At 35.0% G+C, this 13,339-nt stretch overlaps 1 long non-coding RNA gene across 1 annotated transcript; it reads right to left on the reverse strand.

The window, feature by feature from the left end:
- Window positions 1–275: 275 nt before the first annotated feature.
- Window positions 276–6,855, reverse strand: LOC138695805 (uncharacterized). Its single transcript, XR_011331194.1, has 3 exons — window positions 6,529–6,855; window positions 5,863–5,983; window positions 276–292 (listed from the first exon to the last, which is right to left on the reverse strand). It is a non-coding gene; the product is annotated as an uncharacterized lncRNA (long non-coding RNA).
- Between the last annotated feature and the right edge of the window lie 6,484 nt (window positions 6,856–13,339).

Consider the following 13,339-nt stretch of genomic DNA (forward strand, 5'->3'; position numbering starts at 1 on the left):
TTTCTTTACAATATGTACAAGATTAAATAAATTCGTCTTTTATAATGCCATTTTCAAAGCTACCATTCATACAAGCTCTACTTCAATTCAGCAACATTCCAACATCACCTTCACCACCTTCACAGTCTTCAGCAAAACTCTCGGATCATATATCACATTCTAAGAACTCCCATCACCTTCAGTCTATAAGCTGCGCCTACGATTTTGACATGTTTAATCGAGATGCCAGGTCCTTCTCTGCTTTCTTTTCGATTACTAGCTTCTCTACTGAATACAGGTTACCCACAATAACCTAAAAAAGAGGTAAAAATATTTTATTAATATTCTATAAGATCAAAAACACATAAAAATGTTGTTATCTTTGTGCCCAAATAAAATTCAAAGCATTTCATTCAGATAATTATTTTTTGTGTTATGGCACAATGAACAGCTACTTATTAGGCTACTGAAATGTCTAAAATTTACAATTTTTTAAGTTAGAGAGTTGAAATTTTTACCGAAGGCTCGATTTCCGATGGGGTCAGGAATTTTATCCATGACCATAACGAAAAACATGCCTTTACTAAATACTTTTGCGTTTGTAAAGTAGGCTTTTAGTCAACATTACTTTATTTCACTAGTGAGATAAAGACTTTACCTCACAGTTTGAACTTTATCATTAGTATTTTCACAGTTCATTAGTATTTTCCTAGTACCTGGCCACACACGTATACTTTTCCATTCAACTGTTACTCAAGAAGTTAATATAGAAGAAGAAAGTTAGCTTCCCTTATGAAAAGGTTGCCAGATTTGACAAAGCGTATTACATATAATTTGGAAACAGACCTAAAAGGTAAAATGATAAATGATATCCATTTGAAATGATGAGATAATCGAATATACAAAATGTCAGAAAAATTTACACCTAAGTAATGTTTGTGCTCATTTACAGTTAAGAAAGGGGGGGGGGGGAAATATCGTCAGATAGGTTAGAATGATTTGAATGCCATATATCGCGAGAAAAATAATAGTACGGATTTACATATTGGCATTGATATCTAAACCAATTAACAGCCATCGGTTAAGATAACTTGAAATTTCCATTATCACTCCCATACAAATGATTTCTCAATATCTGAACCGATCCTTTGAGGGCACTAATGGCTATTTCCTTCACAATGCTGTGTGTTAGCCCCAGGTTTTTACATTTGTTGGCAAAGAAGGAGGGTATGGTACCTCGTGCTCCCACCATCAGACCTATCACATCAATGTGGGACAGGCTATATTTATCTTTATAGAACGGGATTGTTGGTTCATAGATCCGTTTCTTTTCACTGTCCACCTCATGCGGTTGATCTGCATGTGTCTCAAATCTGATGGTGGGATCGAGAATGTATGCCGAGTTGTTCTCAATGGCAATGATATCAATTCGCCGAACACTTCCTTGTGTGGCTAGTCCCTGCACCTCTTGATGGACTGTAAACCCTACTTCATTCAGTGCCTCAGCCAGCATAGAATGGACAGCATGGTGACGGATGTTGCGAAGGACCTCACTATAGGGGCAGAAGCCAAGGATATGGGGAAGAGTCACCTCTACTTCTTTATTACCATTTCTTAAATATACATAGGCCTACACTCAATCTCCTTCTCTTTTCTCTATCTACTACGTCGTAATTTGTGCACTGCATCCATATCTAATATGTATTTTTTTTTTTTTAATTTTGTGATAATTTACCTTTTGAGATGCGAGGAGAGTTGAGTTTATAGGATTTTAAAACAACACGCATTAGTCAACTGAGCTAAACAGACATGATGATTAATTACATTTTAGTATTCCTCTTAAGTTTACAGAAGTAAAATGTGAAATTTTATTATTTTAATCACATTAGTCCCGTGACCACTTCTAAATAATCCCTGAAACTTCAAAAAGACGAAACCTTACTTACTTACTTACAAATGGCTTTTAAGGAACCCGAAGGTTCATTGCCGCCCTCACATAAGCCCGCCAGCGGTCCCTATCCTGTGCAAGATTAATCCAGTCTCTATCATCATACCCCACCTCCCTCAAATCCATTTTAATATTATCCTCCCATCTACGTCTCGGCCTCCCTAAAGGTCTTTTTCCTTCCGGTCTCCCAACTAACACTCTATATGCATCTCTGGATTCGCCCATACGTGCTACATGCCCTGCCCATCTCAAACGTCTGGATTTAATGTTCCTAATTATGTCAGGTGAAGAATACAATGCGTGCAGTTCTGTGTTGTGTAACTTTCTCCATTCTCCTGTAACTTCATCCCGCTTAGCCCCAAATATTTTCCTTAGCACCTTATTCTCAAACACCCTGAACCTATGTTCCTCTCTCAGAGTGAGAGTCCAAGTTTCACAACCATACAGAAGAACCGGTAATATAACTGTTTTATAAATTCTAACTTTCAGATTTTTCGACAGCAGACTGGATGATAAGAGCTTCTCAACCGAATAATAACACGCATTTCCCATATTTATTCTGCGTTTAATTTCCTCCCGAGTGTCATTTATATGTGTTACTGTTGCTCCAAGATATTTGAATTTTTCCACCTCTTCGAACGATAAATCTCCAATTTTTATATTTCCATTTCGTACAATATTCTGGTCACGAGACATAATCATATACTTTGTCTTTTCGGGATTTACTTCCAAACCGATCGCTCTACTTGCTTCAAGTAAAATTTCCGTGTTTTCTCTAATCGTTTGTGTATTTTCTCCTAACATATTCACGTCATCCGCATAGACAAGAAGCTGATGTAACCCGTTCAATTCCAAACCACACGTCTAAAATGAAAAAAATATATATATTAAAATCATATAATTAATTATAATTTATTTATCCAATGCATTCTTCACTAATCATGGTCTCCTACATCATGACCTACCTAGTATACGTAATCGATTCTAAAATCCATGCCATGATATGTGATTATATGAGGACTTATTTTCAACATATTTTCTTTTATAAAACAGAATTTTTCGTATGGTACTTGTGAGCGTGATCTTTATTGAACTCGTGTAATTTAAGCACGAGGCTGACGCCTCGTGCTTAAATCTTTCCACTCGTGCTATAAAGATGCACTTACCTCACAAGTACCATAAATAACTATTCTCAGTTCCGGACAATTGGCCACAGAAAATTGGTAATAGGGATAATTCGCCACAGGTAGACAATTTGCCACACTGAGGTACAAAGATAAATCCATGACTTCCAGAAGCTCTATATTGTGCGAATGGATACAGAGATTAATAATTGTAAATTCCACTAAATATGTAAATCGCTATGTACATGAAATTTGGCTTCAACTCCATTCTTATTTTCTCTAAGTCTCGTGTACATGTAACCAAGATAAGTTAATTTGTCAGAGCCTCTTTCTGATTTTGTAAAGGGTAATTCCATTTGTGACAGACACGACAAATGACTCTCTACAAAAATATAAAGATTTATTTCTACTTCAACATAACATTAGCAGACTTTTAAACTATATCAGATACAAAGTGCATGTACACAGCTACACTTTCATGTAAGGAGCAAGTATCAATCTCTATTTATTACAGATATCTAAGTACAAGTAATGTTGTGACAGACACGACAGAAAAAGGAACACAAATTAAAGGGAAGTCCAACAATGTACTATATCTTCCAATATTAGCAACTTCCTTTGTTAGTACTATAATCATAGAAAGGTAGAATATCCTTCCTTAATATGCTACAGATAGTTTTTCATTTGAAACATTTATGAAGTATATATTAAGCCCTATTCTCGTGACAGACACGACATACAAACTGTGACAACACTACATATTCCAAATATGATTTACAAAATTACATGCATTTGCAAGTTAAAGAACATCATTATCAAAACAGATATGTTGAAAATTTAGTTTAAGCCTATTATCAAATTGTGGCTCTGGTAGAATTTTTATAACCTGGTCTTTGTCAATATCAGCCTCATCAGCAGGCGAAAAGAATTTCTTGGACTTCCTCTCATGCCGAAGGAATTTTACGTGAAGTGTATCATCCTTGTCATATGTCTTCACTTCCAAACATCTTCAGTTCACAGTGCTGCCAGCATATGATTTATGCAAAAATACGGCCAATTATCTTTGATTTCATAAAATATAGACATTAAAGTCTCTGGTATAGCATTCAAGAATTGTCTACAACTACTTTGAGAAAATGGCAATTTGGTTGACATAATTATGGAATTACCCTAAAGCGAATTTCTTCCGCCATAGTGCCGAATTAGTTTACAGCTTCTGGATTTGGCTTGTGTTATCGTAGAAATATATTATAAATTGTTGCGAATTTGAGCATTGCCTTGACTTTTATTGTGTGGCGAATTGTCTTTGATATGAATTTAAATTATGTGGCGAGTTGCCTCTGTGGCTAATTTTCTGTGGCGAGTTGTCCCAAACCTGAATTTTCTCCATTCATTTAAAACTTCCAGCCTCACTATAGCCCTGGGATATCATCATCCTCTAACAGAAATGAGAACCAGAGTATTTCCTTGGGAGTAAAGACAGTGGGATCATAATATGTAGGTCTGACATTTCTACTGTGGTTCATGCTGATTACCTGTCTTAACTCCCTTTATGCAATGGATCTTCATGGGGATGATTTTATCCTTACCGTACCTTTAATTAGTAAATGGACGAAGTTAATGACCAAAAGCACAAGAATTACTTTAAGACTGGAACAAAAACATCATGTTACCTGCACTGTTACAATTTATCTTTAAACGTTTACTGGAATCTGACTGGAATTAAATGATGTGTGATCTCAGGATCTTGTTAACAAAAATTGAAAATTTTTATTTGATATTTTTTACATTTTGTTGTACTTAGCTAAGAAAGCCACAGGTTTCAGAGGCCATGATGAAAGTTTATTTTTTAATTATGTATAAATATGTTATTGTCTACTGCTGTGGAATAACAGTTGGGATGTCTGGCTGTGAAATGAGCATGTCCAGGTTCAAATCTCGATTGGGACAAGTTTTCCAGTTGGGTTTTTTCCGAGGATTTCCCTCAACTAATTGAAACACAATTGCTAGTAACTTTCGCGTTGGGTCTCGGACTTGTTTCGCCATAGGTCTATATTAAAATGCCTCCATTGCCATGGAACGGGTTGAGTACACAGTGCACCACACCGTATTCATACAAGAGCACTACCATTCGGTGATAAATATTATTCACAGAACAGGAATGGTAAGCACAATAAGCCTCAGGCTGAAGTCAATTGTTCAGGTCCTTCCTTCGTTAAAAAAATGGTATGTACTTATTTGTCTCTTTTTTATGCGTGTGGATGCATTCGTATGCTCAGGAATAGCCAACGTATTTATTTTATCATCCTATTGTGCCCCCTCCCAAGGAAATCGTTCTACCTCCGCCTATGCATTTATTCATTAGACTTAACACTATAGGCCTAGTTGAAGTGTTTATAAAATGATTAGGCTACATTTCTTTACTTGAGATACTGATAATCACACTTTTGTTATCTGCAAATAAGATTATCTGGCTAAATTATTTTTGACTGAGGCTAAATCATTCATATAAACTAGAAACAATAATGAACCTAAAACTGATCCCTGGAGAACTCCATACTTAGCATTCCTAAATTCTGAGTGAGTAACCTTGTGACAATTTGGTAGGCCTACTACACTCATTTCCACTTTTTTGTTTTCTGTTCAATTGATTCAATATATTGTGATCTATATAGTCAAATAATGTAGGTCTGTAGTAAAATATTGGGTATATGTTTGATTTTACTTAAGTCTAATGTTGTTACAGAATGTAGGATACCGGTAAGTACAGGTTATTAGGTTTTAATCATTAAAGGGAACAAAACAGTTTACCTGACGTTTAATTACTTCTAAATTTTCTTCTGCCTTCTTGAGAGCTTCGGAAATTTTCGTTGTATCGGTTAGAGACATGCCAGCCCTGAAGTCATCCCTTATTCTTCTCAATGCATACATTCTGAAAACAAATATTTGCCTAAATTATAATAATAATATCACAACTGGGAAATTTTAACTAAATTCATTCATGTGAGTTTCTCTTAAATTGTATGTTTATATTCAGGTTTTATATTACACTAGCAAATTATAACCTTAACCGGCTTACTCGGTTACGAAACATAACCTCACTCTGGAAATAAAGTGATGTAATACTGCACATTGAAAGCTAACTCCAATGAATAAAGCATATTCATTTGTGTATTACCTGTAATTATATGAAGGAAAGTTCTGAGACTCGCGCAACATTGTCTTATAAAGCTTTAAAACATGATTTTTTGAAGAAGCCATTTTAATACGTTTATACCAAAGTAATGAACGAACACAACAAGCAATAATTTGAAGTTTCTACCCCTTTTTATAGTTAGGCGTATTAAACATTAACAATTATATAACGGTGACTTTAGTTAAAAATAATGTCCATTCACAATGAAAAACCAATTACCGACAATTAAAACTCTGCAAAGTATAAAAGAGTCAACAAAATACTAATCATATATTTCTTACATTCATTATTATTTGCTGGGGACTTGCAGCACAATGGTTTTTTCCAATTAATTCCATTTGTACTCACAATACAATTCTAGCAGCACAAGCTAGCGCTGCATACCACGCTATCTTTTGGAAACTAGGTGTATTCAGATCAAGAGAGTGAGAAAAGCATTGTTGGGTCTGAAAGACGGATCTTTGTATTTTATTATATTTCACACAGCATGAATACATTTAATCAGTTTTTAAGTTTCTATTGATCACTGTTACAATGGCCTTTAAGGAACCCGGAGGTTCATTGCCGCACTCACATAAGCCCACCATCAGTCCCTGTCCTGAGCAAAATGAATCCAGTCCCTACCATAAAATCTAAACTCCCTGAAATCTATTTTAATATTATCCTCCCACCTTCGTCTCGGCCTCCTCATAGGTCTTTTTCCCTCAGGTCTGCCAACTAACACTTAATATGCATTTCTGGATTCACTCATATGTGCTACATGCCCTGACCATCTCAAACATCTGGATTTAATGTTCCTAATTATGTCAGATGAAGGATAACAATGTGTGCAGTTCTGCGTTGTGTAACTTTCATATTTATGTAATAACCATGTAACATAATAACGAATAACACATTCGTCCCTCTTCCTCAGACAACAAGGGTTATATCCGTACCTTCCAGTGTGGTGTGAGGATATTTTATTTCGAATAAAATTTATTCAGCTTCCTCCAAGTGAAGGCTGCCTAGAAGACAAAGCTTACCATAAAATTGTTGTGATAATGGAAAAAAAAAAAAAAAAAAAGAAACAATGGAGAAGAAAAAGAATAAGAAATAGCTTACTTACTTACTTACAAATGGCTTTTAAGGAACCCGAAGGTTCATTGCCGCCCTCACATAAGCCCGCCATTGATCCCTATCCTGTGCAAGATTAATCCAGTCTCTATCATCATATCCCACCTCCCTCAAATCCATTTTAATATTATCATCCCATCTACGTCTCGGCCTCCCCAAAGGCCTTTTTCCCTCTGGTCTCCCAACTAACACTCTATATGCATTTCTGGATTCGCCCATACGTGCTACATGCCCTGCCCAACGCAAACGTCTGGATTTAATGTTCCTAATTATGTCAGGTGAAGAATACAATGCGTGCAGTTCTGCGTTGTGTAACTTTCTCCATTCTCCTGTAACTTCATCCCTCTTAGCCCCAAATATTTTCCTAAGCACCTTATTCTCAAACACCCTTAACCTATGTTCCTCTCTCAGAGTGAGAGTCCAAGTTTCACAACCATACAGAACAACCGGTAATATAACTGTTTTATAAATTCTAACTTTCAGATTTTTTGACAGCAGACCAGATGATAAAAGCTTCTCAACCGAATAATAACAGGCACTTCCCATATTTATTCTGCATTTAATTTCCTCCCGAGTGTCATTTATATTTGTTAGTGTTCCTCCAAGATATTTGAATTTTTCCACCTCTTCGAAGAATAAATCTCCAATTTTTACATTTCCCTTTCGTACAATATTCTGGTCACGAGACATAATCATATACTTTGTCTTTTCGGGATTTACTTCCAAACCGATCGCTTTACTTGCTTCAAGTAAAATTTCCGTGTTTTCCCTAATCGTTTGTGGATTTTCTCCTAACATATTCACGTCATCAGCATAGACAAGAAGCTGATGTAACCCGTTCAATTCCAAACCCTGCCTGTTATCCTGAACTTTCCTAATGGCATATTCTAAAGCGAAGTTAAAAAGTAAAGGTGATAGTGCATCTCCCTGCTTTAACCCACAGTGAATTGGAAAAGCATCAGATAGAAACTGACCTATACGGACTCTGCTGTATGTTTCATTGAGACACATTTTAATTAATCGAACTAGTTTCTTGGGAATACCAAATTCAATAAGAATATCATATAATACTTCCCTCTTAACCGAGTCATATGCCTTTTTGAAATCTATGAATAACTGATGTACTGTACCCTTATACTACCATTTTTTCTCCATTATCTGTCGAATACAAAAAATCTGATCAATAGTCGATCTATTACGCCTAAAACCACACTGATGATCCCCAATAATTTCATCTACGTACGGAGTTAATCTTCTCAAAAGAATATTGGACAAAATTTTGTACGACGTCAATAAGAAATAGCACAATTAGAAATAATTGGAAAAGACTAAACAAAACATCATTAATTCCAGAAGAAACATAAAATTTCCTAGTATCTATTAGCTATTGGGTGATCACGGTCGTCTATTTAGCACTAGTTGCAAGACCCAACTTAAGTGAGCAGATCGCCATAGCAAAGAGATCAATCTATATAATTGTAGAGATAGTTTCTTAGGATTTTTTTTGACACCCCTCTCAAGACAGCCGACAGGATTGACAATTTGCGTTCTATTTTTAAAATAGCATGCAAAGGTTTCATAAATAAAATCACACAATATATAATATCTCAAATTTAAACTAAATAAATAAATAATGTACGTACAAATATTAAATATTTATTTCTGGATTATGTTTTTAAGGCGATGGCATTAGTTTTGTTCTGAATTGTTCCTTAGTTAATAGATGGATGTGAGTGTGTTGACCAGCGAGCTCACCATGTTTTGACTGCACGTTGACAAGCAAAGAAGATGTAATGCGTGCACGCAGTAGCAGCTCGGAGATGATGCTTCTGGAAGACCATATTTTGTGTACACCGTTCCTTCACACCATCAACCTCCTCACTCGCTTATACCCGTACACAGATGCTCAGCATGGGAACAGAAGTAGAGAGCTGATGTATAGTGTGCGGAAACTTAAGCGATCGTGTGAACGAACATGGTTTAAAGAAAGTAAATGTTGACAAATTACGCAATAAGAAACAAATACAAAACGAAATGAAAACAATTGAGGCGCTGACATGGGAAAGGTAGTAACTGCCAAAAACAAAATTTTTCAGGGGAAGCAAAAAACAAATTTATGAACACTTTCTCACTTACATTATTACAGAAACTGCTTTAAATGAAAGGCATACACTCATGTTTGTGTTACATATGAAATTTGAAAAGTCTGGCACAGATTTATCTGTGAAATCCTATTTTATGAAAATACAATATTGAAATCACTCCTTAGCCAAACTGAGAATTAACGTTATTTATACATTATGCACAAATTTTTCGGTAAAATGCATGATACTTTTCATCGAGGAAGTCTAATATAGATAACAAGTCTCTCTTTTTGGCATCAGGGACGACTGGTCTTCTTTCAAGGCGTTGCAAGCACTGCAAGTTAGTTATTGACGTTAATGACTGTCCTTTCTTAAAAATCCTGTGCTCTGTCCACATTTCAAGGTCATTAAATGACTGTCTTGTTTTTATTAGAGGCAAATCAGCTCTTGAGAGTCTAATCCAGTTGAGGGTGCTGATTTTGATAGGAGTTGTATTCAAAAACTTGTCACATTCTGCAGAAACGTCGAAGAAATCCTCATCCTTCATCATTATTACATTATTAGGCCTTACCTCTTCTGGAACCATTGTCTTGCATCTTTTTTTTTTCTTTTCTCTATGATGCCAAATTCCCTATCACATGGCATGTAGGAATGTTCTGAAACCAGGAATTTCAAGCCCACTGAATCAAAATGTTTCTTGGCAATAATGTAAATCAGGACCATTAGAATCTTCCGATTCTTATTCTGCCCTGCACAGTTATCAGCCCATATTTGTCTAGACACACTCTGATGTTGTAAAAGGAGTTACTACCTTCTCCGCGCCAACAGCTGTGCACATACAACTTACAACATCTAGTGACGTTTCCAACTTCGTTTCATTACATACGGACATACTACCTTCCCTGTGCCATTGGCATGGCCATTTACTACCTTCTCAATAAAAAACATAAAAATTCGAATTTTTGGCAGTTACGACCTTTCCCAAGTCAATGCCTCAATTTATTACAGGGTGTGCACATGCGCCAATATGTAGATCCAGCTTCTACCACTGTCGTTAGTTTCTGTTCACAGTACAATATGGTTTCTTTTGACATTCATGTAAGACATTTTTGCATAGAAGTTAAACAGCACGGTAAGGATAAGGACTGAATGGTGCACGGATTTGCAATTGTGTAGAAATTCTTGGGGTAATTTCTTAGAAAAAAAGGTAGTGACTATTTCACAAGTTGGGAAAAACACCCCCTCCCACAAGTAATTGCTTCTGTTGCTGAAAGCAAAAGCATTCCTATTACATACTGTGTAATGGTAAAGGTTCGTAAGAACTCTGTCCAGAAAAGATACATACTAACAATGTACAGGATTTCATAGTGTGTTCTGAAAAAAAAATCAATTAATAGGGTGACGGGTAATAGGGGTTGTACTGTACTGTGAACTGTGTCATAGTATTAGATACTATTTGAAATTAAATATGTATTGATGTATAAAACTGCTAATTATCTTTCTTTATTGATATTATGATTGTTTTCTAATGTCAGCTCATCTCTGCAAATATTTTGAATTAAGAAACATTTTTATGTGAATTTTTTTTTTCATCGATAACATGTTTTAAAATAATTACCCTCACTCCTGAATCACCTGTTTATGGATAGCAGGAGTTCTATATTTAGTAAGATTCTTAAACTGCAAGGACCATTCAGGGCAATGATGAAATTATAAAATATTATTTAAAGAAAATTTAACATCAAGAGGCAATGAAATCTTTAGAGAGAACTGGATCAAAAGTAGCTTTCTTTTACCACAAATCTAATTGAATTTACCAAGAATTGAAATGTAGTTGATTTGGTGAGAAATCATCAGCTGAGCCATGGGTAGATTATGTTCTTGAGTGTTTATATTGCCTATAATATTTACTAGTGCTGTCAATCGATCAAAATATTTAATTGATTAACTATTTGAATTTAATCGATAGATTAATCGAGTTTTGATCGATTTAAAAAATGTTTTAATACACTGTAATACACAATTATTGTTAAATTTAACTTGTGTTCAGTGATAAGCATAAATATTAAATGCTGTACATCTGTAAATATTGTATCATATTACAAAACAACTATTTTAGTTATTTACTAACACAGAGTATTTATTATGAGGCTTATAATTTATTGTGGCAATTTCTCTGGGAATTTTTGAGACAAACATAAATAACAAAAAGTATGAAGACTCACCTAGACTCACCACGATTTTAAACATGTGAGTGCATTCACATGCTCCGAATTAAGTGCCACTCTACATTTAGTAACAATGTTTCCTGCATCACTAAACACGGAAAAAAAAAAAAAAAAAAAAAAAAAAAAAAAAACTTTTTTTCTGTCAAGCACTTCTCCACGATCATTCAATTTAAATCCAAACGTTTCACAGAGTTTACCTCTCAAATTCTCATATGTTATAATGGAGTTTTCACTTTTTTCACAGACCACAGAAATCTGATTTTTTTCTTTAGCAAACTGAACACACAAGCTTAATCTACAAACTCAGTAAAGAAACTGCATTAACTGAACAAAACAGCAGAGTGCAGACTGGCCCCTATTGTAATCACTAATCGGGTTACAAAATTTAAAAAGAGAATAAGATAGTTACTCTCTCACTTGCACACAGTGTAGCCATGGCTAAGGGACGATGAGGGCGAATCCCAGAAAAGTATACATTTCATGTGCTAGAAAGACGAGCTGACAACAAGGTGGAAGTTTTCTTGGAAAACCATAAAACTTAATAAGGGTTTCGCATTGTATTTCAATTTTCAATTGGGATAGACAGGTTACTGTACTCATATCTACATCTCTTTCTGAAGTGTTTGTGCAAAGATTTCCTGTAACAGTAGTATTGTGCTTTGAAGTAAGCAATTTCTGAGAGACGAATGTTGTCGGCGTTTTTAGTCTGAGTTTGCATTAATAAAATAATAATTAATATCAAGTACAACCGATTAATTTTAATTGACTCGATTATTCGATTAAATATTTTTAATCGATTAATCTTACAACAGAAACTGATCGATTAATCGGTCAGATTAATCGATTAAATCCTACAACACTAATATACTATCAATTGAGTACAGGTAACATTATACCAACCCTACTGTACGGAAGGGAAAGTTGGCCAGTGACGAGTGAGAGAATAAGTAATATAACAGCAATTGAAATTAAATGCTACCTAAGAATAGTAGGAAAATCAAATAGGGACAGAGTACGAAATGAAAGAATTAGAGAGAAATTAAAACCGAAATCAGTGGAAGTGAAGTGAAGTATGGACACATGGTGCAAATGGGAGAAGAAAGAAAACCAAAACAAGTAATGGAAGCAATGACAGAAGGGAGAAGAGGGAAGGGAAGGCCAAGGACGATGTATATGGACAATATTGAGATGATTGCAGTAGCAGACGGTGGGTTTGAAAGTTGAGGAGGCCAAGACGTGACTGATGAGAATATAAAAATATAAGACCTGTGACATACCTCATTACCAAGCGCAGAATTTATAGGTTTTAAGAAACTAAAATTATATTTTCCAATTTATGCTTTAGGATTTTAAATGTTGTTTTTAGGAATTTATATGATTTTACGGGAAAAAAAAAAAATAAATAAAGAACATACTGTTAATATATTACAACGGCTTGGTAAAGATTGTCTCTCTTTAGGACACTCCAAGTCCTAACCTACGAATTAGGTCTTTTTAGGTTATATTGAATTTAAGAATGTTACTCTTTGCTACATAAAACGAACAAGAAAAGCAATATTTCGAGAGTAACGAGATAGCAACAAAATTGATTCGAACCTAAGAATCTGGGGCTTGCTCATTACTATTACATAGTCTAATTTTATAGCAAATTAACTCGATGTTCCTCT

The sequence above is a fragment of the Periplaneta americana genome, chromosome 3, assembly GCF_040183065.1.
Source record: "Periplaneta americana isolate PAMFEO1 chromosome 3, P.americana_PAMFEO1_priV1, whole genome shotgun sequence".
Classification (NCBI taxonomy): Eukaryota; Metazoa; Arthropoda; class Insecta; order Blattodea; family Blattidae; genus Periplaneta; species Periplaneta americana.